Source organism: Lygodium microphyllum, chromosome 10 (assembly GCF_053477565.2).
Source record: "Lygodium microphyllum isolate KBCC chromosome 10, Lygodium_microphyllum_v1.1.10, whole genome shotgun sequence".
NCBI lineage: Eukaryota > Viridiplantae > Streptophyta > Polypodiopsida > Schizaeales > Lygodiaceae > Lygodium > Lygodium microphyllum.
Genome location: NC_141144.1, coordinates 52,590,915 through 52,615,367, shown reverse-complemented (window position 1 = coordinate 52,615,367; position 24,453 = coordinate 52,590,915). Strand labels below are relative to the sequence as shown.

At 40.8% G+C, this 24,453-nt stretch overlaps 1 protein-coding gene across 6 annotated transcripts in view; it reads right to left on the bottom strand.

Moving 5' to 3' along the window:
- The window catches only part of LOC148029998 (uncharacterized), a 118,883-nt gene that overhangs the window by 5,200 nt on the left and 89,230 nt on the right, over positions 1 to 24,453 (bottom strand). For 2 of the 6 annotated variants that reach the window (XR_015692121.1, XR_015692119.1), the window contains exons 3-7: positions 19,986 to 20,065; positions 18,759 to 19,206; positions 18,402 to 18,591; positions 18,043 to 18,234; positions 17,773 to 17,863 (exon numbers count right to left, since the gene is read on the bottom strand). The exons of 2 other annotated variants lie outside the window; for them this stretch is intronic. The gene's annotated coding sequence lies outside the window, so the exon portion shown is untranslated. The remainder of the gene's footprint in view (positions 1 to 17,772; positions 17,864 to 18,042; positions 18,235 to 18,401; positions 18,592 to 18,758; positions 19,207 to 19,985; positions 20,066 to 24,453) is intronic. 2 more of the 6 variants (XR_015692120.1, XR_015692122.1) reach the window with 2 other exon arrangements.

The following is a 24,453-nucleotide window of genomic DNA, read 5'->3' as shown; positions in this document are numbered from 1 at the left end:
ACTCTATTGAGTTTTTCTTCCTACAAATTTCCTATTTAGAATAAAGCAAGAGGGATCATTGGAGTGGGAGAGGGATGCTCTTCTTAGATTGGTGATTATTTAGGGATATCCTCCACTACTTCTCTTTCCACCTCCCCTATGGCTTCTTGTATAATGGTAGTCATCACCCCTCCAAACCATATGGTCGATTCCTTGGATGCAAGTTTTTTTCTCTCCGATTACATTGTTTATCTGCAGACTCTCCTCTTCTTGTCCTTGGAGTTGTCGCTAGCATCTTTACCGATGCTTGAATTGTTTTTTGGACATAAGCATTCTAGTTTACCTCATCCAATATATTTGCTGCAACCCTTTCAAGTAAGGGAACTCTTATTTTGTTCATAAGGATGTTATATCTTTGATTTGAGAAGAGAGTGTAGACCATCTTCACTTGTAGTCTGATAGTGGGCTTGGGAATATCAGACAAGTTGATTTTGTCATTTGTGTAAAATTTCTTCTTATCCATTCCTAACATCCCATAGACATCTCTCTTCGGCCTCTTTTTTGGCTTCTCCACTAACCAAAAGGCCTTCTCCATGGCCTCCAGGCTAAGTTTGACTTCCACCCTCCTAGTGGCATCTCTTTCTCTATTTGTCATTGTGCCACTATTCTTTTGGACATCAAAAGTTTTCAAAAATTTGGTGCATTTGCTATGATCTATGTCTTGGCCCAACTTCTCTAGGTACTTAGCAAGATTGCATTGTTCTATTATTTTTCTGACTGATTCTTCCAATGTCACCATCTCCTCCAAGTTATAGATACTGCGATATTTCTGTTGGTTGAAGATGCCTATTTGACTAGCTAAGCCATATTTTTTGTGTTCTTCCTTGAGAATGGGAGCTTGTTAGTCTTATCTTATTACCCTAGCTTTTGGGTTTTGTCATTACACAACATCATACAATGAGTTCACTTTGAAGTTCAACTCCTATTTCAATTTTGCATTCACCTTCCACTTTGCCCTTTCCCTCTTGGAAATGATGAAAATCCTTCCTATAGGATTGTGGAAGTAAGCATGTAAGGACCTTCAGTGTCCTTGGTGTGCCTCACTATTTCAAGAGCTAGTCGTAAAAGGTTGGGTTATACTCTAATGTTGCATGATAGTCCAAATCCTATGGAGGAATGCTCACATATGTGATATAAGTTAATATGTTAGTCAAGAGGTCACTTGAGTTGATTTGGCTTACAATGTTGATTTTCTCTATTGATATCCTATTCAAGTATGGATGTAGTATAATGTTGTCTTCTAATGGTCAATTTCTTATCACTCTTAAAACTCTAAATGAAGTTGGCACCGCATATATTTGGTCATACTTGGAAGTCTTGATGGCACACTATCGTGCCACTATATGGACAGAGTGTGAAAAAACATTGAATGCATCATCATTTGGCTTTCTTATTAATATAGAGAGTCAATGTCATCTTAGTCATTAGTGCTACTGTTCTTAGTATGGATGGTTCAAAAATACTAGGCCTCTGACAAAGCATCCGAAACAATTTTCACCTATAAAGAATTACATCTAATATCCTATAAAGGCATATCCTCAAGCTCATGAACTATCTTAGAAATGATAACTATATCCTACAAATCATGTGCATCCAACACTTCACTAATCTCCGTTTCAGTCCTTGCATTAGGTAAAATATAAGCTTCATAAACCTCTTAAGATGCATCAAGAAAATATACATGTGCAATGGTTGACTCTTCCACTATAGGATCTTCCAAGGTATCTGTAGCTGTCTCAATATCAGATTATAACTTATATCCTAGTTGTTTGTCCTCTTGCTTGCTATCTTGTTTTTGCTCTTGCCCAACCTCTTCCATAACATGCTGGGGAGGTGGTTGATTTGTAGCTTTAGGCTGATCCACACTTCTTCTTGTCACTCTCTTAGATATCATGGTATTCTCTTCATCTCTCTTTTGTTTCTCTTCCACAAGTACATCCATATTTTGTACTTTTGCTAAATATACATCCACTGAATAATATGCATTTACCGGTGATTCCGAGCTAGTTATGTCACAAATGTCTTGCCCTACATGAGATATTTTACTATTAATAACTTTTCTCTTTTCAACTGCATACAAAGCATGTGTCCATATTGTAGCCTTCGCACCAATCGTCACTTGGCCAAGCATTCTATCCAACTATAGACCAAAAGTAGAAGCATGCACAATCGCATAATAATTTTGGACAGTCATATCTTCTAACAACTTTTACATACCTGAAGCAAGAGGCAATCCTGTTTCTTGTGCATGGATATTGCCATCTTTCCAAAAGATGAGCTGTCGTACCAAGGCTGTTGATAACCAGCACAATCCTTCCTTTCATGCTGCAAACTATCACACCACATAAATCTTTTCCTTGGTTTAGGGGCTGCTACCCATTCACTTTCCTCTTGTCCTTTTTCATCCAATTTTGCAACCTTCAACTATAGATTCTTCATGCCTTTGACTAATTCATCTAATATATCTTCCTCCCTAACATTGGGAAGAGTAGATGCAGTCATAGGGTTAGCCACGATGTGGCTAGCTTAATAGATATATAAACTTTTTTGCTTGTAATAGTGGGCAAGCTAGATACATGCAATCCTTCTCTTCTTCTATGATTTTCACTAGTGCAGTAACAGCTTCCTTAACATGTCTTCACTCTATTTTAAGCCCTATCTCTGTAGTTTGATCCTCTAACAAATCATCAAGCTTCTCTCCAAACTCAGGATTTGCTACTTGTAGAAACAATTCAAATTTTTGACTTGCAAGAGCTTGCTATTCTGCAAGATCTAACTGCTCAAACCAACTTTTAAATTCTGTTAATAAATTTGTAGAGCCATAAAACCCTTATTAGCTTGTAGAACCCACTCTTTGAAAGTTTTTCAAGTAATCAAATTGGTGTCTTCAATGTAAAATTCTTCCCTAAGTGTCTTCCTAAAAGCTACCCAGTCAGCACAATCAGCATCCTGCATGTATAATTCAATAACTCTGGCTTTTAATTCATATACATTGACTCATACAAAATACTGGCTTTAGCAAGTTGAGCCACCCCAAAGAACTCCATCTTTCAAGCATAGGTATGAAAATATGCAAATACATTTCCACTACAAGGATATGGGGTAATTTGGTTTGAGAAAAAAAATATACTCTGAGAAAAAAAAGTGCACGAAACCTCAGTGTGGCATTTTTCCGCAAAGAGTTTGAGAGATAGCGAAAGAGAGAGCAAAAGAGATCGTGGCTTTGGGAGGTAGAGGGAGAGGAAGAGAGAAAGAGAGAGAAGGAGAGCTTCTCACCGCCATTGCCATCATTTGCGAAGAAGAGGAGGAAGTGCACAAAGGAAGAAGAGGGGCCGTCGGCGAAGAGGAGACAAAGAATCCATCCTTGGGCCTTTGTGGTGAGTACATTGCGCTTCCTCTTGGCTTGTTCTTGTTCTTTATTCTTTTCTTTTGTTTGTTTTTCTTGAGAATGAGGTGTATTGAGGGAGAAAGAGAGGAAATGAGAGAGAGAGAGAGAGAGAGAGAGAAGAAGAAGAAAGGAAAGGGAAGAGAGAGAGAGAGAGAGAGAGAGAGAGAGAGAGAGAGAGAGAAAGAAAGAGAGAATAAACATGAAAGATAACAAAGAAAGAGAGTGAGAGGGGGGAGGGTGAGAGGAGAATGAGAGAAAACACGAGGGGGTGGAGAGAAATAAAGAGAGGGGCAACAAAGAAAGAGAGAGAGACAAAGAAAGAGAAGAGGGAGACAACATAAAAGGAAGAGCACAAAGAGAGGTGGATAAATTGTATTAGGTTAGTTAGAAAACTAAAGCTACTCTTCGAGGGAAGGGAGTGTTTAAATTGCCCATGGATTTTTTATACAGCAAAGTGGTCTTGGCTAGCCAAGAGAATTCAATTAAAAATTTGAAATGCTAGATTAGATCAAGTTAGGAATGATCGAATGTCAACTATCCTAGTGTGTCATCCTAGATCCACCAATCAATGTTATTTTAGGGAGACCTAAGTTGAGACTACACCTTATTAAAGTGGTTGATGCATATTACTTCCCTCATTTCTCACTCTCTTTAAACCAATGCAATGTTCTAGTCAAGTTTGAGAGATGATAGCAAAGTCCATTAAAAATCTAAAATGCTAGATTAGGTCAAATTAGGAATGATCGAATGTCAACTTTCCTAGTGTGTCATCCTAGATCCACAAATAAATGTTATCTTAGGGGGACTTGAATTGAGATTATACCTTATTAATAAAGTGGTTGATGCATATTACTCCCCTCATTTCTCATCTCTTTAAACCAATGCAATGTTTTACTTAAGTTTGAGAGATGATAGCAAAGTAGCTATCTTAAGCTAATATTAGATAACCATGAAAGGAGACTATAGTAACGATTAAGGCTTGCTTTAGATTGATCCTTGTGGGTTTGAGGTGGAACTTTCCCTACAAGGTAGACTTAAGTAGTTTGAGATAATGTAGTTTGATTATTACAAGGGAGTTTTGAGCAGAACTTATATTGATTACCTCTCGATAAATTTGTGCCATTAGCATTTGGTGGATAGACATGTTACAAATATAGATATGCACCTAGATATGACTATAGTCTCTAGATTTGCAAGGCCATGCACTCTCTAGAATTTGGATGAAAAGGAATCAATTTGTGTACATCTTAGATTGACTTTATGATCTTTCTACATTATGAAAGGTGTTGGATATAGAATAGCATATATTGCTTTATCAATGCCGATCATCTTCCCTATATTAGAACCAACCTTAAGTAGATATAGTGGATAGAAAATTTAAAAGTTTTTTAATGTTTATTTTGAAGAAATCTATGGTTAACCATCTATTAATGTATCTAATTTCCATGTATCTAAAGTTGTTATGTGTTGTAAACTAAGACGTTTTAGTTTGACGTTAATTTTATTGAGTTATAATAGAAGAAATCCCTTCTCAAACTTATTAAAAAAGAAAAAGAGAATGAGAAAAAAAACAAGTTGGTTGTTGTAACATAAACAAAATGGAAAACGATGATAGTCGTGATGTTCAAGATCGCAAGGCGTATCTTAATCAGTGTGTCTAGTGTCGCTTGTCTATAGAACACGTATGATGCTTCAGTGAGTTCCAATTGGAGATAATTGATTAGGTGATCTCAGGCTTTGAGCAAATGCTAAGAAAAATGTGTATCAATCATGCCTTATATTCACAAACTAATTGAATATCATATACAAAAATATTAGACGTGGTCATAAAATTTATTCAGGGAGGTGACGTCTCATCCCAAGGAGGAATGCACCTATTGTGGCCTGTTAGAAGAGTTCGTGGGCATGGGATGGATGGAGTGCCTAAGCCAATCCACCACTTGGAAGGCATAACCCAGTCTATACTGTCAATACCAGAGGAGACAAGTAGCCTTTTGGATTTTTCTCCAATCTTTGAGTCTGAGATGGAGGCAATGATCAATGCATTGAGGCCCATGGATGCTGAGACATTTGTTCCACTAAGAGAAAAAGTATCCATACCATTATAGGATGGGTGCGTGCCGAGTATCTTACCTGTAGATGTGCTTGCACTCCTAAGTGTGCAAGCAACATACGGGTGGAGCAATGTGATAGTGACCGAGTTGTTCAGGTACATTCTAGGTACGCTTTATTGATTTCTTTTACATACCATTATTTTAAAAAAATGTGTTTTTTCAAGGAGTTTTATGATTTACTTTTAGGTTGCTAAAGTATCATATATTACCACTTCGAAATACCATGCCTGAGTCTCGTGATGATGCATGATATATTTTATGAAAGCTTGGCATGGACTACAACAACATCCATACATTTGTCAACAATTGCGTGCTATTTTGAGGAGAGTACAGGACCATGGAGACATGTTCAAAGTGTGGTGCTCATAGGTATCGACAAGACTTGCAAGGGAAAACCATACCTTAGAAAGTTCTTAGACACTTTCCATGTATCACCCATATACGCCACATGTTTTGTACGTCGGGCATGGCGAGCTTGACAACATGGCATGTGTAGAATAGATCCACAGATGGAGTCCAACGAATATCAATGGATTCATGAGCATAGAGCCACATTGACTCTACCTTTCTAGGCTTTGCACGAGAGCCAATGAATCTTTGGCTCAGTCTTGCTATGGAGGGCGTGAACCCATTCGGTCTCTGCTGAACTTCTTATGGTGTGTGGCATGTAGTCCTTGTTAACTACAATATCCCATCAAAGAAAGGACACCAAATCCTTAGCTTACTTATTCTTGGTCGCTACAAAGTCAAGAATATAAACGTCTATTTCCTCTATCCATTAGTCGATGAGCTTAATATTTTGTGGGAAGAGGGGGTTATCATGGAAGATATGAGCAATCACAATGGTCGACAGTTGCAAATATATGAGCCATTCTCATGTGAACCATGCATGAGAAGGGTTGTGTTCTCATTGGTTATATCTATCATACCTCATTCAAGTTTGTGTTCACTAAATAGGGGTGTTGGGACAGATTTGCTTACCTCAGGTTATCATGCATGTCCATTGTGTGAGCCACAGTTAGACTCTCGAAGGTCACGAACCATGAAGAAGATGGTATATCAAGGAAATGCCTCTTTCTTGCGCCAAAGGGTCATGAACTGAGGGAAGGTTTTCTTGGATAACCTCCAACACGAATGAACGCCCAAAGTTGGTATGAGTTAAAAATGGTCGACATGGAGTCACATCCAAATAGAATGATTGTTGTTGCAACAACAACTTGAAGCCTACTAGAGGTGGCTTTTGTCTAATTGGACTGGACAGGTTGGTACTAGGTGGTGTTTCTACTTTCAGATTCTCATCACGTTTGGTAAGCATGGTTTGAGAAGTTGATTGGCTTTGAATCTCAATTGATGCTTTGTCATCGGATTGTATAGTGGTGATCACATTAGAGTAATTAGGTGGGAGATCATGGATGATTGATTAAGCTTTGTTCAATAGACCATTGGACTACTCATGGACTAAGCACCCTTCCTCTTGACTTTTCTCTTACCCTATTTTAATTTATATGTTTAGGCATTATTTTTTAGAGCCTAGGACTTGTGAGTTTAGACAACCACACCAAGTTGTTACTTCATAATAATCTTGGTCATGCAAGGGCTTTTGGGATCTAATGTGGCCTAGTCATATGTGTATCATAGGGGTGCTAACTTCTCCGTTTAGGCCTATAGTGTAAGGCATGAAAACTATGAGTTCCTAATTGACTTTTGTGGGGTTGTAGTCTATGCTTATTGATCCTTTTGATTCTTTAATCCATAGCTCTCGGTGTGGTTTCTAGATGCTGGTGAGACTTCACAATAGGTGTATGTTGTGGTGTAGTCTCCCCCTCCTTAGGGTTGGCAGTAGGATTAACTACCTGTGGCACTATAGTCTTTTGGGTGGCTATGGTATCCTTGTTAAAAGTTGTTACTAATCTAAAATTGCCTATAATAAGGTGGATACACTATGAGTCATAGTCAACATTATGGTAGACTTTGTTTGTTAGTAGGTAGTATATAAAAGATTATGGGTAGGCTCTGAGTCTCTTGATAGAAACCATTATTTGCACTTCCCTAAGAAGGGATAGGTCTAACTCCCAAATGGGCTAAGTTTTGCATTGGTTGGTTGCAATTGCGGTTGACTAATAATGGTCTAGTGGTCATATGTTAAGATATTATAGTTAGCTCCCTCATCAATTAGTGTGTCAAAGGTGTATATCTTTTGAGTGGTCATTGTTATATGCAAGTAGGCTTGTGCTACTACTTTCTCATCCTCATCCTCTATTTTAGTGATAGTTACAACTCTCACATTCATTGGTGGTTCTATCATTGGAGTCTCATGGAGTAGATGTGATGGAGGTTAACACTTTTGATGCAACTTCCATTGAGAAATCCTATGCTCTCTCCCCTCTAAGGTTTCGAGTTCTACATTGTCTATTCTATTGATGTTATAAATCTTGAAATGTCTCAATCCACTGAATTTCATCTTCTGCTTGTGTCCCTTAATAGAGTACAGCAAGACTAGGTCTCCTTACTTGAAGTCCCATTATTTGATGTGCTTGTTAAACCAACTCTTGTGTCGCACCTTCTTAGAGATTAGGGTATGGGTTGTAATGAGATAAGTCTCGAATAGGCATTCTAACTCTACCAAATGATTTGTCCTTGCTTCTTTGCTCTCCCATCTCTCTTGGACTACTATTCTCAAGATTGGAATAATATACTCCACTGCTAGAATTGTTTTGTCCATAGGTCAATTTGAATGGGGTATATCCTATAGCCAGTTTATAGGCTGTCCTATATGCCCATAAAGCTACCATGAGCTTGTTGTCCCAATCATTGCATGAAGTAGAGACAACTTTTGTTAATAGAACATTGACTAAGATCTTGTTCGTGGATTTTGCTTGACCGTTAGCTTGAGGATAATACAGTGAGGATTTTCTATGGATTATGAAGAAGGTGGATAATAAGCAAGCAATCACTTCATTGATGAAGTGTGTGCCTTGGTCACTAACCAACTCTTTGGGGGAACAGCCAAACTGTAATATTATTTGCTCCCAAAGGAACGATCATGGTCCTAGTATCATTTTTGGGAGGTACTTAAGCTTTTGCCTACTTGATGAGATATTTGGTGGCAACAATGATGTACTTGGCTTGTGAGTACTATGCCAGAAAATTGATTGGACTAATGAAGTCAAATTTCCATTTCTCAAATGGTTGGTGTGCGATCATTGGGGTCCACTCCATTTTTCCCATATGAATAGGGACTTTGGTCTATTGGCTCTCATCATAGTGCTTCACAAACCTAACTCCATCTCATAGAATAGTGTAGTCCACCATAGTTGAGACTAGAGCACCTTGGATGTTATGGTGTCTCCACTGAAATGTTCTCTAGCAATTTTATATTTCATGTTCATAGACACATCTCCTTAAAAGTCCATCTTCTTCTAACCAATATAATTTATCGACAATCAATTGATAGGGTTGGAACTTCAAAATTACTCTCTTTAACCTAGCTCTTTCTATGGGTCATTTAGACAATCCATTCTCTAGGTTGTGGAATATATCATCCACCCATTATGGTGTGAGGTTTGCTCTAAACAAGTCACATTCACTGGACATTCTAAAAACATGTGCCTCTAATAGGTCATCAATGATGCCCTATGTAGCCATTTCACTTGTGGGTATGTGACATATATGATCTACCATAGAATGATGTTTGCCTTTGCGTACTACCACAATGAAGTCAAATTCCAAGAGCAGAAGAAACCATCAAGCAATGCGTCCTATTACGCAGGATTTGTTCACAAGATAAAGTAATGCTTGATGATCCACAAAGAAGATAAAGGGTGTTGCTAGAAGATAATGTCTAAACTTCTTTAGAGAAAATACCATGGCTTATCCTTTGCTCTCTGTTGTTTCCGTATTAGTGAGTTGTTTGCTAGTAAAGCTCATTGGATAATCAAGCCAGGTTTGCACAATACTACCCCCATGGAAAACATTGATGCATCAATGTGCACAAGGAAGGTAAGAGACCAACTTGGGACTCTTAAGATAGGAGATAAAGTTAGAGACTCTTTAAGCCTTTCATAGGCTTTCTCATATTCTTTGGTTCACTCGAATACTATCAATAGCTTGTAGAAAGATTTCGAAAATCAATGCATAGTTTAACACAAATCGTAGGTAGTACCTTGTGTGGACTAAGAAGCATCAAACTCCCTTAAACTTAGTTAGAGGAGGAAGGTCTATATTTACCTTGACTTTTGAGGAGTCTGTGGTGGGTATCTTATTCCTTGACATTTTTTGAGAATGTCCTTGAAGATGGCACAATGAGATGCTAGAAGGTAGCAGGGGTATTAGTCACCCCAAATGGCATGACTATATAGGCAAACATCCCCATTCGGTGGTGAATGCCATCTTGTGCCAATCATCTAGATGAACTTGCACTTGTTCATAGCCTGAGAAGACATCTAGGAAATTGTAGGATTCCTTTCTTAAAAGTCTCTCTAGCATGTGCTCAGTATATGGTAATGGGTAGTTGTCTCTCTTTGTAGTTGCGTTGACCTTTTTATAGTTTTCACACTCTTGAATCTTTCCATTATTTCTCATGGCTATCACTATGGGTGATACCCAATCCATGTGCTCTATCTCGCATAAGAATCTTGCATTTAGTAGCTTATCAATCTCTTTTTTCACTACATATGCATGCTTAGGATTCATTGTGTATATGGTCCCTGCTTAACTAGTACTGTATTGGGGGTCATGGGAATACTCTAAGTCATCATACTGGATCTATTCCTTTTAGCTTGTTGTCTAAGGGCCATGCAAACACATCAAAGAATTTCCTTAAGAGATTTATGAGATTAGTCTCTTTCTCCTTGGTTAGGTTGTGTGCTATGTACATGGGTTTATCCCCTTCTCTTAGCCAAGTTGACTTCCTTAACTTTGGCTAGGTCCTTCAATAGGCTTACTTGCCTGCCCTTTTTGTTTGGCTCCTAGTAACATCATTATTCGATCACCTTTCTTAAACTTTGTGAAGCACTTGGGAAAATCCTAGGGTTTCTTTTGTCGGTCAGCTTTTGAAGACTTCGATTGTCTTCTTCTCTCTCCCTTAGCCTCTTGTAGTAGTATACGTGGACTAGGAGATCCCCCTTGGTGCATCTGGTCCTACGTGGTCGAAGTATTTTGGGGTCGCAATCAGAGCTTACCTCTTACTTGGATTTGTACTCACAATTCTCATTGGAAGAGGCTATCTTCCCTGGTGATCATAGCTCCGAGGCTCACTCCCCTCCAAATAATGATGTTACAAATTGTTACTGTAATATTTCGGCCCGTGAACATTGACTTTCCACACACTGCGTAAACTTTGTAAAAAGGTTATCCCACATATTGGATTTACCGGCAGTATAATGTGTAGCCTGCACGTGAGAAATCGAGACCATTCGCATTGGCAAAAGCGAGCCGAGGGTTCAAAACCAAAATTCCCGCGTAAACACCCTCTTGGGAGGGGCAAAATAGTTATTATTAAAGCAAATTTTTTTACTTTAATCCCTTTTCCCCAGCCGATGCATGGCTGGAGAAGAGGGAGTGTGGGGGGATGGGCCATGGAGGAGTCGTGGCCTGCATGGGAGGGGGGGAACCCATGCAAGGGGCCACGTGTGTGGAGGCCTTCTCTTTCCCCCCCTAGGCCTATAAAAACCCCCTCCCTAGTAAGTCTGAGGGACGAGGAGTAGCGTGAGAGGAGGAAGCGACGGTGCTGTGAGAGGGAAGAAGGGACGCTGCTGTTCCGCCGTTTGGGGAACGGAGGGAGACCAGGGCTGCCATCGCCGCCGAGCAGGAAGCCGCCTGGCCGCCACAGTCCGCCAGCCGCCACAGTCCGCCGCCATCCTCGCCTTCTTCACGACCCCTTCCCAATCATTGGTACCCCCCCCCCCCTCGACGTTGCTGCAGGTCCCAGAAGCTTCTTAGAAGCTTCTTAAGAAGCTTCTAAGGATTAAGGCCATAGGCCTTGATCCTATGCGACTTCTCGGTTTTTGAGTCCGGTTAGGGAAATTCCTATTCCCAAGCGAGGAGAAGATATCGATCTCCTAGCCGTCTCGAAAAGCGAGAGTAAAGGAGTCCGTAACCACGACTACTATGGCTCCCAAGAAGTTGCAAGGCGCGGCTGCGGGAGGTTCATCTCCAAGCATTCAAGTGGATATCTCCCCGAGCCCACAGACCCAGGTTTTTATGATTTTTGATTCTACGCAAAAGTAATGCATTAGGAATGATAACTCTCACGGAATAGAAGGTACCTATGCATGTTTAAATTTACCAAGCCGAATTAAAAAGGAAATTGAGGAAAAATCTTTATTGTAATGGTTCATGGGGAAAAGCTATTAACACCCGTAGGAGGTTATCCGAAAAGTAATAATGGCATATCAAAAATTGAATCTAGGGATTGGCATGTGGCATGTGCTTGCAAGAAAGAATATACCAACACTACCTCTACAATAATCTCATTTAACTACGTTGTAGTTATGTAAGGGTTGCATGTTGCACTTCCATCGTGCATAAAAATTCATTCATCAAGTGTTGCCGTAGGAAAGGCTGCAGGATTTAAACAAAGCCTGAGATTCTAAGGTGTAGATAACAAGGTAGTAGACATGATTATTTGAAGTAAGGCCTAGTAGGTCTTAAGAAAGTTGGTATCCAACTTATCATGTGTTTTTTTTCTTATCAATAATAGAGTGAGTCGCATGTTTACATGTATTGTGGTAGTCGAGGCCATTTTTCTTCTTTAGATCTAGTTTATTATCTCTAGGAAGGATTCATCCTTGTCACGAGACAAGCATAGTGAATTACCCAAATCACCTAGCCACAAAGGATTTCGTATCCGCATGAATCAGTCAATACGATAGATACCCCAAACACTAGCTAGGGATTAGCAAGTTAAGGATTCGGCCAAGTTTTCCAATTGTCGCTAAGTCGAAACCTTCAAGCCCAATAGTCCTAATCACATTCCCAAAATGTTGAGTTAATTGGATGCTCATGTAAACAATAATCTAGGATTCCTACCTTAAGGACCAAGCGTTCAAAATGATGAAACTCGAATTGAGTTGGAACCCTAGGACTAATTGTTGTCGATTTAGTAAAATTAGGGATGGGTTGGGTAAAAAGACACCCTAAACCCTGCTTCTCGTCTGAAGTTAATTCCGTGACCTGAATACGCCATTCATTAGGCGAAATGATCTCTTGGAATGGAGGCAACACTTGTGCAATAAGTTGCAACGTCACTTAGCCTTGCGGGTTGATCGTAAGAAGTTTTGCCATTCCTTGGAATAAGGTTGGCAAGTTCTTGCGCAAGTTTAACTTGCAAGGGGAAAGGGTAGTCATCCTCTTGCTCTATCCTCATTAGGAAAAATTTGCCAAGTTAAGGGGAAGCTAGGTATTTGCTTGGACGCAAATGATTAGTCAATAAACTAAAGCGACATGGTCGCCGGAATCTACCATTAACAAAACCTAAAAGTATTGACAGGGTATGACCCTAACCCAAAGACGATAGGAATCTTGCCATGTTGCAATTGATTCCGGATCGAATGCGGGATGCATTCGGAGAGAAGGAGTCACTCCTTAACAGTTTGCCAACTAAACGTCCACTGGAATTGATTGTGCTTGTAACAGTTTAGAAAGCACTGTTTGCATTGTTTGTTCAAGGAATTAAAGGATGAAAGATATATAAATGCTTCAGGTTGAAGGCCTGAAGGGAGAGGCAGCTTTAGTTACCCCCGACTGCCTGCCTGACCCTAACCAAGGGGGTTGTTGACCGCGCCGGGAACGTGGACCGAACCCGCCGCGAGAGGTCTTTCCGTTGAGCTCTACTTGGAGCAGGAGGACGCTTGGGTGCCAGGGGGGGCTCCGGCCGTAAATCCCTCGCCTTCCGGGTCCTGCACAAGAGGCTAACGTGACTCGGGATTGGATCTCGGGGCCCGCATACTAGTCTACGGGCAGAAGCTTGGAATAGTGATCCCTGGTGGATTACTGGATAGCCTTCGGGCGGATTATAGACAAGCCTACGGGCGGAACTCCTTGTATTTCAAAGATAAAAGGATAAAATGATAATAAAGAAGTTGTTTGACATTGTTTTCTCTATGTCCTGTGATAAGATTACGTGAAGGAACCAGTGCTTAACAAGGTTAATCAAAGAAGCTGTTTGTTATATGTCAAATTAATGTGGTAGGTAATTACATAACTAAAACAAACCGAGGAAAGTGCGGAGGATGGACCATGGGTCTGTCCTATGGATGGGTGGTCCCGGTTAGCCGGGAACTTTTCTCAAAAATATTCAACGAACAGAGGGATGATCATCATCGCCGGAACAAATAACGAGAACGATGACTTAGAATTACCTATTACCCGATTCACGCTGTCTTAGGGGAACGGAATGGGACTATGCCTTATGGCAGAGAGGTCGAGCCTTGCATCCCTCTCGTTTCCCATTCTCCTTGAACCAAGTGCAGCGTGATTTTGCTTCGGACCTGGCGTTTCTGCGTAAAGTAGTTCGCTCGGGTCTGACGCTAGTTGCTGCTAGCTAATGACCAAACCCAAATTCAGGTCGATCCTAAGTGGGAACGGCCAGGATACTTCCGCTACGTGGCAGACGCGGGAAGACCTAGATCGCAAGTCCCGTAACATTCCATGGGAGTGCCGGGCGGAGCTTTCTAGACATCCTTTCCGATGGACTGCTAAGACGTGTCCGGGATGACTCTAGGGGACACGTTACAGTTACACATGTGAATTAGGTTTCAAGATTGAGACTTGGACTCATAAACACAATCTTGTGTATTGACAGTGACATGATACTTTACTGGAAAGAAAAGAGTACTATCATTGCATTAGAAAAAGAGTGCAAGTACAATGCTTCATAGGAATTGAGTGGTGGTACTTTCTCCTACTGTGCATATGGGACTCTGGTCCTAAGCCCTCACTGCTTCTCACAGAGGGACTAAAGTAGGTGTGATTGCAAATATCTCAACACCCCTCCTCAATCACAACTAGAAGTACAAAATGTATAGAGGCTTTAGTGAAGGTAACACCTGCAAAGTGTGGGCACACCATAAACATGGCAAAACACTAGAGGTTGTCGCAGAAAAAGGCTAAATGTGGGTACCATAAACATGATGGACATCCAGAGGCTGTAGCAAGGACCTCACAAAGTGTACAAAGGCTGTAGTACAAGGATAACTGAGGAGTTTACAAGTTTATGTTTGAGGCATTAGGGCTAGGAAATACAAAACTAAAAAAGTCTATTTGAATACAAGGACTGATGAGGTTTGTCCTTCTCCTGGTGGTCTTCTTCTTCCTTTGCTCCATTTTCTTTTTCTTCTTTGACTGCAAATAGATAGGCCTTTTGGGACCTCTTTCTGGCGTGGCAGAACTTCTCGATGTGTTTGGTCCTTTTGCAAAAGTCACAGAAGAGCTGATCCTTCTTGCCTTTGTACCTATTGCCAACATATAATGCATGCTCATCTCTAGAGTTACTTGGTTCTTCCTTAGTTTTTAGCTTCTTTTCCTCCTCTAACAAAGATGCCTGGATATCAACAAGTTCAGGATTTGGCATGTTGAGTAAAGTTGTTGATACATTATTATATTCAGGAGGCAAACTCTTAAGTAGAACACCAATGCAAGCATCTTCTTCCATTTTAATGTTGATTCCTGCAATTTGGGCTAGAAGTCCTTCCATGTAATTTAGATGTGTGGCAAGTGATGTGTTGGACTTCATTTCAAGCCTGAAAAACTCAATCAGGAGACCATACTTTGATGATTTAGACTGTGCACCGAACAAGGTGTCAAGTCTCTTCCATGTAACTTGTGAGGTCTCACAGTTATCCACATGGTGGATATAGCTGTCGTTTAGCTCCAGTTTGATAATGGCCTGAGCCTTATCATCGTTCTTTTGCCAAATGACAGCAAAATCCGCATCACGTGGCTTCTTTTCTTTTCTAGTGGTAATGGCCCAGAGGCCCTTCTTCATCAAGATGAGTTTGATGCATGTCTGCCAGGTGTGAAACCCAACTCCTTTAAAGGGAGCAGTTAGAGAGCCTTTGCCCATGTTAAATTTACAGGAACAGTAGCAAATCAACTTCAGAATTATTAGATTTGAGCAGAGAAGAGTTGGTTGAGAGACACAAGTGCTAAAAAGCACTAAATGAGTGTCAATGAACACTATGTTTGAGTCTTTCCAAATCTGCAAAATCCTTTACTCTTTTTAAATCCAAATCTAATCTTCCCCTTCTTTATTTGATGTTGATACCTTCAAATCTGAGTGACAGGACTTTCAGTGTGTTGGAATGAGTGAGTAGATGAAGTAGAAAAGAATATTACACTACAACATATAGACCCAATAGCGACGTTTAAAGCGACGAAATTAGTCACGGAAAAAATTATCCCCGTCATCGCTATTCGCGTCGCTATTAGCGACGCGATCGATTCGTCGCTATTTGCGTCGCTATTTGCGTCGCTAGATGCGTCGCTATTTGCGTCGCTATTAGCGTCGCTATTTGCGTCGCTAATTGCGTCACTAACCCAATTAGCGACGCAAATAGCGACGCATATAGCGACGCAAATAGCGACGCAAATAGCGACGCATATAGCGACGGTTGCAGAGTAAATTTGCGACGCAAATAGCGACGATTACAGAGGGGGAAAAAAATAGGTGGCAAGGCTGTATGCCCTGCCACCCTTCTAGCTATATGCACTAAATATTCTTGCATAATTCATTTGCCAATGTCAGCTACGTCTAATGTCTAAAAATTGTGTATCAGATTATTAAAAAAAAACTGAATCCTTTGATTGCAAAAGCAAGATATAATTAATTCGAAAAGGTATTTCGCAAGGAGCTTTTTCATCACTTGCTTAGGCCTGAGAAGAAAAAGAGATTGTGATTACAAAAGCTAGATATAATCAATTCAAAAAAGTATTAATTAAGGAGCTTTTTTATCACTCGTTAGGCCCAAGAAAAAGAGCTTCACTTCAAGCTTTCATTATAGTCAGAACCCTGAGGTATGAATAAGTCCCATTGATCTTCTGCTTACTCCAGCTTATTCTCCCCCTTCTCAAACTCCATTTCTTGAGCTCAGATTAGTTACTGTACTCCAAGTAGATCCATGAAACAAACAAATTTCTCTTTACCAAGTGATTTGGTGAAGATATCGGCTACCTGGTCTTGTGTCTTCACATGAAGTAGATCAATCTGTCCTACAAGTATCATTTCTCTGATGAAATCGTAATGAATCTCTATGTGTTTGGATCTAGCATGATAGACGGGGTTGCTAGTTAGTATCCATATACACCTCAGGTTGTGTACATAACCCTCATGCTACTCCATATATACCTCTTTAAGCAAGTCACCATTCATGAATGCATTTTTGACATCCACTTTTCATAATTTTCAGCCCTTAGAAGCCACTAATGCAATGACTATTCTCACCATTTCCATCTTAGCAACCGAGCTGAAAGTCTCCTCATAATCTAGGCTGTATTGATGTGCATATCCGTTTGTAACGAGCCGGGCTTTATACATTTCCAACGAACCATCTGACTTGCATTTCTCTTTATAAACCCATTTGCTTAAAGACATCGAGTACCTCATCCTTGTACTTCCGAATGTACAGCCATGTGTATCAGTTGAAATCATCTATCCAACCGACACTAGATTCTTGCAAATTTTGTTCTGCCATCTATCCAATCGACAATAGATTCTTGGTAATAGAAGGTACACGTAGTACATCATGTAGGCTCTTCTTTCTATCGTCATAGCTGTAGCAGTCTACCTTCCTACTGGTGGGCTGTCTCACACTTGTGCCTGCTTGGTTTCCATCTCCTCTTCTTCTCTAGTGGTCATTGTGCTCTATGGGGAGTACCTGTTGCTGCACTAGAGGAGGCTCCACCTTGTACTCCAGGTGGCGGGCTTTGGCATGAGGCCTCTCCATGGCCAAGAAACGGGGACATGCTTGCTTGGTGCCTGCCATGCAAGCTCGAGGAGGGCAAGATGGAGAAGAGACAGAGGTTGGCTTCTCCTTTGTAGTTGTCCCCTCTCTTTTAGTGGATGTGCTGGCAATGGTAGTGGCAATGGCAGCTTCTCTCTCTCTCTCCCTCTCTCTCAATCTCCCTTGTGTTGATTTGTCTCCCTTCTTCTCTCTATACATCTATTCAGCAACAAAAATAAAAAGAGAAGTAAATAAAAGAGAAAAACAAAGAGAGAATATATAATACATTTACCTCAAAGCTTGAAGAAGAATCCTTTCGCGCTTCTCTCCTTCTTCTTCTTCTCCTTCACGGGTTCCCTCATTCTTCTTTGCAGTTGTCCCCTCTATTTTTGTGGTGGATTGGCGGTGGCAGTACTTCTCTCTCTCTCTCTCTCTCTCTCTCAATCTCCCTTGCGTACGTTGATCTCTCTCACTTTTTCTCTCTATACACTCTTCATCAACAAAAAGAAAGAGAGAAGTAAAGAAAAGAGAAAAACTAAGAGAGAATAGATAATGCACTTACCTCAAAGCTTGAAGAAGAATCCCTTCGCGCTACTCTCCTTCTTCTTCTTCTCCTTCACGGGTTCCCTCCTTCTTCTTTGCAGTTGTCCCCTCTCTTTTTGTGGTGGATTGGTGGTGGCAGCAACCTCTCTCTCTCTCTCTCTCAATCTCCCTTGCGCATGTTGATCTCTCTCACTTCTTCTCTCTATACACTCTTCATCAACAAAAAGAAAGAGAGAAGTAAAGAAAAGAGAAAAACAAAGAGAGAAGAGATAATGCACTTATCTCAAAGCTTGAAGAACAAAGAGAAAAACAAGGAGAGAATAGATAATGCACTTATCTAAAAGAGAAAAACAAGGAGAGAATAGATAATGCACTTACCTCAAAGCTTGAAGAAGAATCCCTTCGCGCTACTCTCCTTCGTCTTCTTCTCCTTCACGGGTTCCCTCCTTCTTCTTTGCAGTTGTCCCCTCTCTTTTTGTGGTGGATTGGTGGTGGCAGCGACCTCTCTCTCTCTCTCTCAATCTCCCTTGCGCATGTTGATCTCTCTCACTTCTTCTCTCTATATACTCTTCATCAACAAAAAGAAAGAGAGACGTAAAGAAAAGAGAAAAACAAAGAGAGAAGAGATAATGCACTTACCTCAAAGCTTGAAGTACAAAGAGAAAAACAAAGAGAGAATAGATAATGCACTTATCTCAAAGAGAAAAACAAAGAGAGAATAGATAATGCACTTACCTCAAAGCTTGAAGAAGAATCCCTTCGCGCTTCTCTCCTTCTTCTTCTTCTCCTTCACGGGCTCCCTCCTTCTTCTTTGCAGTTGTCCCCTCTCTTTTTGTGGTGGATTGGCGGTGGCAGCGACCTCTCTCTCTCTCTCTCTCTCTCTCTCTCTCTCAATCTCCCTTGTACATGTTGATCTATCTCACTTCTTCTCTCAATACACTCATCAACAAAAAGAAAGAGACAAGTAAAGAAAAGAGAAAAACAAAGAGAGAATAGATAATGCACTTACCTCAAAGCTTGAAGAAGAATCCCTTCGTACTTCTCTCATTTTTTTCTTATTCGGGAGTTCCTTCCTTCTCCTTTACACTTGTCTCCTCCCTCTTCATGGATGGTGGCAGTGGGAACGGCCTCTCTCTCTCTCTCTCTCTCTCTCTCTCTCTCTCTCTCTTGCTTGTTTACAAACCTGTAAAATGCCATGCTCGGGTTTTGACAAATTTTTATGAAGGCCCTCTCTCTCCTGTTTTTTATTTCTCTCCATCTCTCTCTTCCTTCCCCTTCCTTCTTCTCTCTATTTCTCTCCCTCCTTCCCTCCCCACTCTCACTCAACTCATCTCATTGCAAAGACAATCAAAGATAGAAAATAAAAATCTTAAGAAACAAAGATATTGAAAGAAATGTCACCCCACCTCTCTTTATCTCTCTCTCCCCCCTCTCCCTTTACTTTTCTTTATTAACCTTCTCTCTCATTCTCTCATTGTTTTCCTATTTCTCTCTCCCTCTCTCTCGCTCTCTATTTTTTCTCTCTATCTCTCTTTCTCCCTCTCTCTCTTTCTTCTTTTCACTCTCCTTCCTCTCTTTACCTCACCCTTCTTTTCTACGTCCTCCTCCTCTCTTCCTTCCCTCTCCCTCTCTCTATTTCTCTCCCCCTCCCCTCTCCCTCTCCCTCTCTCTATTTATCTCCCCCTCTCTCTATTTCCCTTTCTTTGTTTCCTCTCTCTTTGTTTTTTCCCCCTCTCTCTCTCGTTGTTTCTCTCACTCATCCTCTATCCCTCCCTTCATCTCTCATTTATCTCTTCCTCTTTCTCTTTATTTCATTTCTCTACCTTTTTCTCTCTTTCTCTCCCTTCATTCTTCTCCCTTCTTTCCTCCCTCCCTCTCTTTCCATGTATCTCTTTGCAAAGAAAAACAAAAAAAGAAAACAAGATAATACAAAAATAAAACAAGAAGAGGCAATGTACCTACCTCAAAGGCTTGAAGATGAAACCCTTTGTACCTTCTCTTTGCACCTTCCCTCCCTTCTCCATTGCACACTTCTCTTTCTTCTTCATATATAGCGGCGGCGGCATGGTGATGAGCTCCCTTTCTCTCTCTCTCTCTCTCCCTCGCAAAGCTTTAAGCTCTCTCGCTCTCTCTTTCATTCTTTCTCGCAAATGTTCTCTCGACGAATGTTACGCTCGGGTTTTCGAAAATTTTTCCCCAGAACGGCGTCGCTATTTGCGTCGCTATTAGCGTCACTATTTGCGTCTCTATATGCGTCGCTATAGGCGTCGCTATTTGCGTCTCTATATGCGTCGCTATTTGCGTCGCTATTTGCGTCTCTATATGCGTCGCTATTTGCGTCGCTATTTGCGTCTCTATATAGCGACGCATATAGAGACGCAAATAGCGACGCAAATAGCGACGCATATAGAGACGCAAATAGCGACGCCTATAGCGACGCTTTTAGCGACTCCGCCTTTTTGCGTCGCAAATGGCCGTCGCTATTGCCCCATTCCCTTGTAGTGTTAGTGTCAAATGACACTTGATAGATATTGATCTGCTCTCTCTCACGAGTTTTGTGAATAACTTTTGAGTGTCCTCGGGCACTTCCAAAAATGTAATGAACTTCAGAGAGTATTGCTCAGTGATTAAAATAAATGTTGATAACTTCAGTGAGAGAAACACTGAAAAATGTCAAAATTTTGAAGCTTTGGCTATGGCTTTTGCATTAGGGTTTTTGGGGATAGCCTAATTTTTTGCTGATTGTGGGAGCTATAGTGGATCATTTTCAAAAGTTTTTTTATAAAAATGTAGCTCTATTCAAGACCTATTAAATCCCTATGCTAATCGATCAGATCACTGGCGAATTCAGGCGCACAGAGCGGACGATGGCAACAGACACAGTTTTTGACAGATTTTCACGATTTCGTCAATGCCGGAGCAGAGAGTGACCAATGTCGTGGTTTTTGGTGCTACGATGAAGCGCCTTGACCAAAGGAATGATCCTCTAGAAGAGAGCAAGAGGAGATATGCTTTGTATTGGGAGATCTAGGGACTCCAATCAAGGTATGTCTTGCAGGTCACAGAAATAGGCTATGGCAGTGACTAAGAGTTTGAGAAATGCTGGAGCTATTGCCTACCGATGTTAGGCACTAAGGTACCATAGAGAAGAGAAGCTTTATGAGTAGGGGAATAAGTTCATAGAAGGAATTGCAGTGAGATATGACATGTGGAGAGAGATCTAGGAGTTAAAAGTAGAGAGGGTGCAGTCTAGCTATGGCTGCCAAGGAAGGTCAAGTAGAGATGGAGGTGAGAAATGGAACCATGAGCTGACCTGAGGTTAAGAGAGACTGAGAGAGTAGAGAAGGGAGTTATGCCATGCCTGACTAGGCTCTGATACCATGTATAAATGTGTGGGATCTAGAGCATGGCAGATGCGGAAGCTATGGAGGTTGAAAGAGAAAAAAGGAACTCATGAAGACATTGAACTTGACAAGGACAAATTGTTACACAAGTAAATTAGGTTCCAAGATTGAGACTTGGACTCATAAACACAATCTTGTGTATTGACAGTGACATGACACTTTACTGGAAAGAAAAGAGTACTATCATTGCATTAGAAAAAGAGTGCAAGTACGATGCTTTATAGGAATTGAGCGCTGGCACTTTCTCCTACTGTGCATATGGGATTTTGATCCTGAACCCTCACTGCTTCTCACAAAGGGACTAAAGTAGGTGTGATTGCAAATATCTCAACAGTTTTGCTAGTTTAGTCTATAACTTGCCTATATTCATCCTCATTATTTGAGAATGGTGGATCAATGGTTGCCAACACATGCATTTAGTTGCGCTCATTCTCAGGATAAGGAATGTACTTAGTTAGAGGTTCATAATCGCTTATGGCCTTTGATTCACCCTTCAACATGGCTGAGTTGGTATCTAGGTCCACTGGTGATATTTTCCAAGTGTCCATATCTACTCAGATTTCTTTTGATCTATTGCCTAAGAATATCAAGCCATTATCCCAATCCTCTATCACTCAAATATTTCTCATCCAAGGTCTGTCTAGGAGGATATCATAATTCACTCCCTTCATGACTATGAAGTTCATGGAGAATTGAATTCTTGCTATCTTTAAAGGCCAATCCTTCAAGACTCCAAAGGGTCTAACCTTCATCCCATTCGCTAGAGTGACATTGAATTGTGCAGTTTCTATAGGTCGATTTTTCCAAGCTTGTAGGAGTGCATGGCTAAGCACTAACTCCTACTCTTGTCTCTACTACCCCCTTTCATGTTGTATCTCCTGGCGCAAGGACATGTAACATTATGTATGTCTCAATGCCTTTCTGAAAGGCATTCACTTTTGGGGACTTAAAAATTAGGCTTAGTATAAGGGTTGGTATTTGCATCATAGCATCATGGTCAGGGAAAAGTTTTGCAGTTCATGTCTATTGGTTCATTCTACCCATTGCTTCAACACTTGCCATAGTGTAGAGTTTTTCCTGAGAAATTCTTGTAGTGGCAATGTTACAAGAGTTGATATAAGTGTGGTGAGAGAATTTCCAATTGTCTTTCCCTCCTCTACTTTAGGGGCTCGCTACCAATGCTCTTGAGCAGTTCATCTATTCATGGCATTCATGTTCTACCTATATAGCTATGCATGTGGTGATATTTCCTCTCCTACTCTCAAGTAGGTAGGAGAGACTACTGGGCTCATGGTTGAGAGTTCATTGATCTTGTCTTCAATAGGATTAGCATCTTGTAAGTGAGCTTGTGTTTAGTTTATCCATTCATTGACCTTATCCACAGCCTTTAGTTGCTAGTTGGGGTCAGGGTACTCTCCAACCTTAGCACTTCCCTTCTCCCTCCTCTTAGGAGTAGATGTTTCTGCTTTTGCATTAGCAAACTGCTCTCCCTTTGTGATAGTGATCACGCTCTCTATTTTGAGTGCTATTTTTACATTAGTCATGTGTCTTCTCGTTTGCCAACTCTTCTTTCCTAAAGAGGCTACATCTAGGTCGCTAGGTCGAAGTAATAAAATATTGGCCTACTTTGGTTGGGCTCATGTTATGACACTTATGGAGATGGATATGGCATTATTATTAGGTGATTGGATACAAAATATTTTGAGCAGCTCTAATGGCATGATTGCCAAACTAATGAAGGGTTTTAGCCTAGGGCAATTAGTGAATAGGTGTGTGACTTTGCATTCAAGACACCTCAAGTTAGCATTCTCTCTATTTACTTGCTTCTTATGAGGGCAATGGGATGAGATATGGCCTAGATGGCCACACATCCAACATGCTATGGGCTCATGGTTGTGATCTCCTCCTAGGTCTCTACCTCTCCCTTTTCCTAAAGCCCTGACTAGAAAAAGCCGTAAGGCCATTAGTATGGGATTACCTTCCTCATAATAAGAGACATAAGGGTTTACACATGAGTCTTCCTCTAGTGGTTCCTCTACAAAGTGCATTGGAGCATCCCTTGGTGGATGGGTCACTATAGGTCATGGTGGTCTAAGGATTCCTGTTAGCTTGAGCTTGATCCTTGAAGCAGCTGGCTTTGAATCCCAAGTGTAGGTAAAGTCAAAGGGCTCCTCTTTCAAAGTTAGACTACCTAACTTTTGGAGAGTATGACTGAGCATAGGGTTGTTAGTATGTCAATCATCTTGGCAATAGGGAATGCATAGGGTTGTTAGTATGTCAATCATCTTGGCAAGGGAATGCATAGCATCATGCCCAAATCTTCATCAACAATCGTTGGCACAAGGAATGGGACCTAGAATTGGGACACTTAGATGGTAGGTGGTTTCCACCATAATGCACACACTGCATGTGAGGTTGCATTGACCTTCACAATGACTCTTATAGTCTAGTCATCTCTAACTTTAGATTAGCTATCGCTTGGGTCTACTCGACAATCTTTCCTGATTCTTACTTGCTAGGGATTGATCGTTCCCTAAGTATTACGATTCTCTTGGAATTTCTAAATGTTTTGTTCTCTTGCTACATAGTCCAAGAGCCTCTCTCTCTCTCTCTCTTTGAGTAAGCCATCCACTTGTATAGTCTCCTCAAAGACTCTTGCAAGCATATCCCTCTGTAGGTTTGAGTTGCTCGATAAGGCTTGATAGAGTTCTTTGTTGCAAATCCTGTTGATGAATATGGTGGAGACCACTTTCTCATTGGGTCACTTAGCTACAAGTATCCTCTTGTAGAGACTCCTCACATGAGTGATATAGTCTCATATGTCTTCTTTATCTTTTTTACTAGCATTTATTAGCTTAATGATGAGGTTGTCAGAGTATCTTGCCTCTGAGAATCTCTTGATGAAGAGATCCTTTAGATCATTGAAATTATTGCATTCAACATTATCTACTCTAGTAAACCAAGTCCGTCCCTTGTCTCCTATGCAAAGACCAAATTCTTGTGCCTGTTGAGCAAGGTCCATGAGA